The sequence below is a fragment of the Coenobita brevimanus genome, chromosome 63 (genome assembly GCF_032717465.1).
Source record: "Coenobita brevimanus isolate Jiangsu-jjx chromosome 63, ASM3271746v2, whole genome shotgun sequence".
Lineage (NCBI taxonomy): Eukaryota > Metazoa > Arthropoda > Malacostraca > Decapoda > Coenobitidae > Coenobita > Coenobita brevimanus.
The window spans coordinates 17070220-17076398 of NC_137016.1; positions in this window are offsets into that span (position 1 = coordinate 17070220).

The window sequence follows — 6179 nt, forward strand, 5'->3', positions numbered from 1 at the left end:
TGACAGTTTACAACGAGCCTTTCCAGCGGCGCCTCCGGATATCGGATTGGTGTCAGTGGCAGGGCAGAGGAAGAGGGCAAGAAGGCAGCGGCATTTTGTGGTGAATAGTGTGATGGTAGCACCTCCCACGCGAACCCCTTTTGTTGTGGTGAAAAGTGTGGAGATAGCACAGCCCACACGAACCCCCTAAGGCTTTTTTTTTTGTGGTAAAAAGTGTAATGATAGCACTGGCCACGTGAGCCCCTTAAATTGTTTGTAGTGGTGAAAAGTGTGGTGATAGCACCATCCACGGTGAGCCCACTAAGGCTTGTTTGTAGTGGTGAAAAGTGTGGTGATATCACCGGCCTCGGTGAGCCCCCTAAGGCTTGTTTGATGGACCATCATAACATCTTGAGGGCTCGATCGCATCCTGTCAGTTTTTACCCCCTCCCCCCCTTTTTTTTTTTTACTTGACAGCCCCTTCCATAAGGCCCGGCAGTCTTCTTGCGTGCCACACACTCTCACATGTCATCACTTTGGCACCAGCACTCACTGTCCATACTGAATATATATATACATAATTTTTGCTTCCCTCACACAGTTTTATTAGGTACGACCTCCCTGAATGAAGGGGTTGGTAATGCTATATCTAACAACTCCGGTAAAGAAAAAATCATATAAGAAAGAATCATCTGATGACAGATACAACAGACAGAAAAAGACGAGTTCAGGCTGAAAAGGTTACCACTTCATCTCGGTGATGACTTTTTTTTTTTTTTCATATAATTTTTTGATGTGCGATTTACAACTTAGGAGAGACCCCTCTTAGTGAAGGATTTAAAAACGTTTATTATTACTCTCACTGCCAGATGGCTCCTAAGATGATGGAAAATAATGGCATGTAATAGACGTCCACGGGCTGAAAGGTTTAATTCCATTACACTGAAACAATATCATTCTTTGGTGAATATAGAAATACATTTATTGATAGTTTTACCAGCATGGTTTAAGCTATACTAGATGTCGCCTGTTTGTTTTACTCCTGTTGTATCGTGATTTCATTCAACTTAGATAAGGTTTTTCTAACCGGAATTATTAGGCAGTTCTCACCAAGCTCATCATTGCCAGGGCATCAGACTATCCCAAGTGCATAAGGTGAACAGTGTAACTCAAACAGATTTTTCCAAATTAGTCCAAGCTTTGTGGAAGAGTTAAGGCTCGGGTAAGGAGGAAGTGGCTGGATTTTCAGTACAATCGATCAGAGGTCAAGGCCATTGGGCAAGGTCATAGGGTAGGTCATTAAACCAATTGTAAGGTACGGGCATTGCACCGTCTGAGTGTTCCTCGGTTTCTTTTCATCTTTAGACGAATATATTTTGTACAGGAGACAGGTTTCTATCTGAGGAACTTGGTATAGCCTTCATTAACCCCTTAACTACTAGCATTCTGAAAAACTAAATTACAGTATATTTATCTTGCAGCATAAGAATATTATGAAGATTATTTCGTGGAACTGAAGGTTAAAATCTGATAAGGAATAACAAGAGAGTGTGACTGATGGACGACGAATAGAGCAATGTAATTTGAAGATATGGTTAAGAATATGTTTATAATAATCAGTTATACTGAAACGAATCATAGAGAATTTAGTTGAAAACTGGTAATATTGAAATGTAAGAAGAGCAGAGAGGAAAAGATAAAACTAAATTATATATAAAACAGGAAGAAAAGGAAAAATATATTTGACAAAAATGGATAACTTCATAGTGAATAGGAAACAGTGGTACGCGATTAAATAAGAATAATGGTGAGGAAAAACAGTGATAAGAAATTGGATAAAAATAGCGAGAAAAAGAGAAAGAAAAGATAATGTTGTGAGGATATTTGATACTGCCAAACTCTTCAATGACGATATAGTTACATGGTCGGCAGGAGGAGTAGGGAGAGGGGAAAAAGAGTATGGTAATAGATGCCAGAGAGAGAGAGAGAGAGAGAGAGAGAGAGAGAGAGAGAGAGAGAGAGAACATGAATAAATTGAAGGTATTGTCTTTTTCATTCCACCCATCAATCTAATTGTGCTCCGTCATACCCTGCTCTATCTCGGCCACCTGTAGTCGGAGAGCGAGGTTATTTCGCCTCCTGGGATATGATGTTACTTGTTTCGCAGTATTAATTTTCCTCACACTTTTCCAGACTTCGTTCCATGTGAGTTTTCTTCATGTGTTTTCTCTTGCATGCCTTCCTTATTTAACTGACTGAAAAACAAGGAGGTGGTTTCTCTTTCGCAGAAGGAGTGAGGTTAACTTGTTTTGGCTTCTCTTGCATTTTCTCTTTTCATCACATCTCACAATATTCCCATCACCTTCTCCGGTAACCTATGTCAGCACCTGGATGATACACACCCTCACCAATCATTACGGTAACTTCCCGTCCTGTTTCATGTATTCTGTTCATCCCGCGTTTCTCTCGTCTTACCTTCACGTTTCCTTCCATCACCTTCCTTGGTATTACCTTTAATGTCATGGCGTTGATCGATTCGTTCTTCTTCGCCTAAAAAATGTTATCATAAATCCTCCCTCCCCTTTCTGGAGATCCTCCCTCGCCCCCTCGTTTAGGTAAGTTACCATTATCCCGTCCTCGCAGAGCACAGGGCCAAGTTCGTCCTTGCTCATCCACGGATTTATAATGAACCCAGAGACCTTCGTATGTACTATATATATTACCTATATATCTGTCTATATCAATCTGTCTATCAATAGTTGACTGATAGATGTATACATATAGGTATTATTAACTTCGAATTTTTTGTGTGAATTCATATTGCATGAATTGTATTTCAGCGCCTTTAAATTCCCTTAATATCAGATTCACTTTTTCTGTTTTATTTTCCTAGGAATTGACTTCCTTTCTCGTTGCACATAATTCTGTATCTTTATATTTAAATTTCAAAATGTATCATCATGTATTTATTCCACGTGCTTTATTTTATATACAATATATATTGTATATATCTGTTCACGCTTGCTTATAATATTCTTTAATTCAGTTATTAAATTTGGTTTCTAAATATAGGAAATCCATTATAATAAAACTGCATTCTCCTCTTTCGATCACAATCTCTCTCTCTCTCTCTCTCTCTCTCTCTCTCTCTCTCTCTCTCTCTCAATATCCTCCTGATGTGTGTTCTCGGTTTTCTCATTTCCCCTTCCAGTCAGCATACCAGTAGTTCCTCTATCATCGCTTTCCAGCTCTTTGTCTTGATACCCACATCACTCCAAGGCTCTGAGAATCCCCTTTTCCTTTCTTCTTCAGTCATGCTGTTTTCTCCATCTTCATATTCCATTATTGACACTCCATTTCCTCTCACGTATCATACTTTTTATTTTCTCTTCTGTTTTCATCATCGATTGCTCTACATATTTTTCTTTGTCCTTTTCCCTTTCATTTGCCTTCATCGTAATTTTATTCCCCTACCTCTTTTGTCATTTCCCCCATCTAATTTTTTGGTTATCTACTGAATCTCCCTTGTTTATACCACCATTTAATGTCGCATTTTGCATGAATCATAAGTCTTTTTCCATTTTCTTTTTTGTAAATTTCCCCATCAGTTTTGAAGTTTTACACTATTTTTTTCAGTTACCTCAGCAATTTTCATAGTCATTTACTTTATGTATTGGCTTAGTTATTTTCCTGATCAGTTTTCTTAAACATAAATATCTATTTTCGTTACCATTTTCAGCGTCAGTCATTCTACTTATACAGTGTTCATACTTTTTTTTTTTTTTTAATCTCTTCTGTATGATACATTATTTTGGTTTACTCTTGTTCACTACAAGCGATGTTCCTCGGATTTAGGAAACCTTTCGTGCCGAAATGGTCATTGAAATTTTCATGTATAACCCCATCCATTTCCGAGACATTCTCCATATCTTATAAAACTGGTTGTTGGGCAGCATAAAATGTTAACAAAAAATTGTCATAGGACAGAAATGACTAATATTTTTTGCAACTTTCTTCTGTCCTCCTTTTTTTCCTTCTTACTTCCCCTTTTTCCTCCTTCTTTGCATTCTTCCTCCTTCCTTCCTTCCTTTCTTTCTTTATTATATTTTTCCTGGTCGTTTGAGTGTGGGTTGAAGAATATAAGTACAGGGAGTCGATAGGTATGGAATCAAAGGTTTACCTTTGTCCCAGCGCATTGATGTGCTCACCCCACGACCCAACTCTCATGCTGTAAGTAGCCTGCTAGCTTCCATGACATTCTCTTCTGCTCTCTCTCTCTCTCTCTCTCTCTCTCTCTCTCTCATTACATATCCCTCTTTCTCATACTTTGCCTCCCTCTTCGCATCAATACTCCCGACCTTTCCTCCTTTCTTTCTCAAATATTTCAATCGCTTTTTCATTACCTGTCCTTTCCATTGTTTCCCCATACTCTCATTCTTCCATTTGCCTTCCTAAACTCTTTCATTTCTGGTCATTGCCCAAGTGTACATGTTCTTTTCCTTCCTAACTCTCTCTTTCATTACACCATTTTTCCAAAGTTTCCCATATCGTCTTTCCTTTTCCTGTTCCTCTCAAACTCGTCGTGAAAATAGCAAGAAGAGGAGAACAATAAAGACGTCACCATATTGAAGGATTAAATGAGAAAGATGGCGAAGGTGTTGGTGAGGAGCAGAGAAGAAAAAGAAGGAATCAGAGAGAGAGAGAGAGAGAGAGAGAGAGAGAGAAGGAGGAGGATAAGGGAAATACGACGAGAAAGAAAGGAAAACTCTAGGAGGGTAAGAGAATGAAAATGTATGACTGTATAATAATATGGAAGATGAAGAAAGAAAATAGAGAGGTGAGTGGATGCGTAAACAGGAAGAAAAAAAGAGGGAGTTGAATATTATATGACAGGCAAGGAGACAGTAAGTGGGAAAAAAAAAGCCAGGGAAAAAAGGAAAGATAACAGAAATGCATCTGAAAGGAAACTGACAATATAGGAAATCTTGATAGACATCGGGGACGGAAAAAAAAAGTATAATAGGATAGATAAAACAGTGAATTAACTTTTTCGTTATGAGAGATTTTGAAGCTGATAAATGTCGTCAGACAGCAGCAAGAGTAAGAGTAGAAAGCACTCAGAGAGCGCATACTTTTGCCAACGCCCATAAAATACTGTATATGATTTACTGCTATACGAGTAATTCCTCTTACCTTGTGGGGGGAGACTTTCCCATTTCACATAATCAGTCAGGTCTGCTGTCCTAATCAGCACAGTTACACAGTACTAGAGAGAGCATACCCCCACCGGTGTCAAAAACTCTGCTGAACTATTCCTGCATTTGGAGCCGGAACCACCTCAAAATCAAATAAACACTTCCATGACCCACCGCACACCTACCCACCAAATTCCATTGAAATCTAATGATTCTGAGATTCGTGTTCGTAACAAACAAACTCCGGACGTTGTCATGCTCAAGGGATTAATAAAGATTCTCGTTTACCTAAATATAATCGTCTGACGTCGGTGAGAGCAAAAAAAAAAAAAATAGTAATCATACTAATGAGATTCACGAGGGCGAAACTGGGGAACCAAAAAAAAAAAAAATTGACAAACAACAGAGAGAGAAAGAGACAGAATGTGCGGGATGATGAAGGAAAAGAAAGACAAAATAATAATAACGGCCTGGAAAAAAAAAAAAAAAAAGGAAAAAGGCAAATAAAAAGGTTGAGGATATTTCTAAAGAGAGAGAGAGAGAGAGAGAGAGAGAGAGAGAGAGAGAGAGAGAGGGGAGGGGGAGGAGAGAATAATTACGTATGAAAGGTTGTATGAAAGGCCGAGAGACAGAACCATGTACTAGTGAGCAGGGGCAGGGAGGAATGAAATATTAAATCAGAGGGAAAGAGAGGCTAAACGTATGGGGAGATGCGGCATGTTTCTGTTTTGGTTTGTTGATAATTCTGGACAGTCTGAATGTGATTTAAAAATTATATCTGTAATGTTTGTCGTCTGTCTGTCTGTCGGTCTTCTATAATCATAATCCTCCAAAGATGCAGGATTGATTTTGGTGAAACCTGGCATGGCGATGTGTTGACCATTAGTGTGTCAGCCGAGTATAACGTTTTAGGTGTCTGTCATCGTCACCTGTCTTCCTGCAGGCTATGTATCCTGCTCAGGTCATAGACTACTCATTTTTTTTTTTCTTTTTACCTGTGGCCCA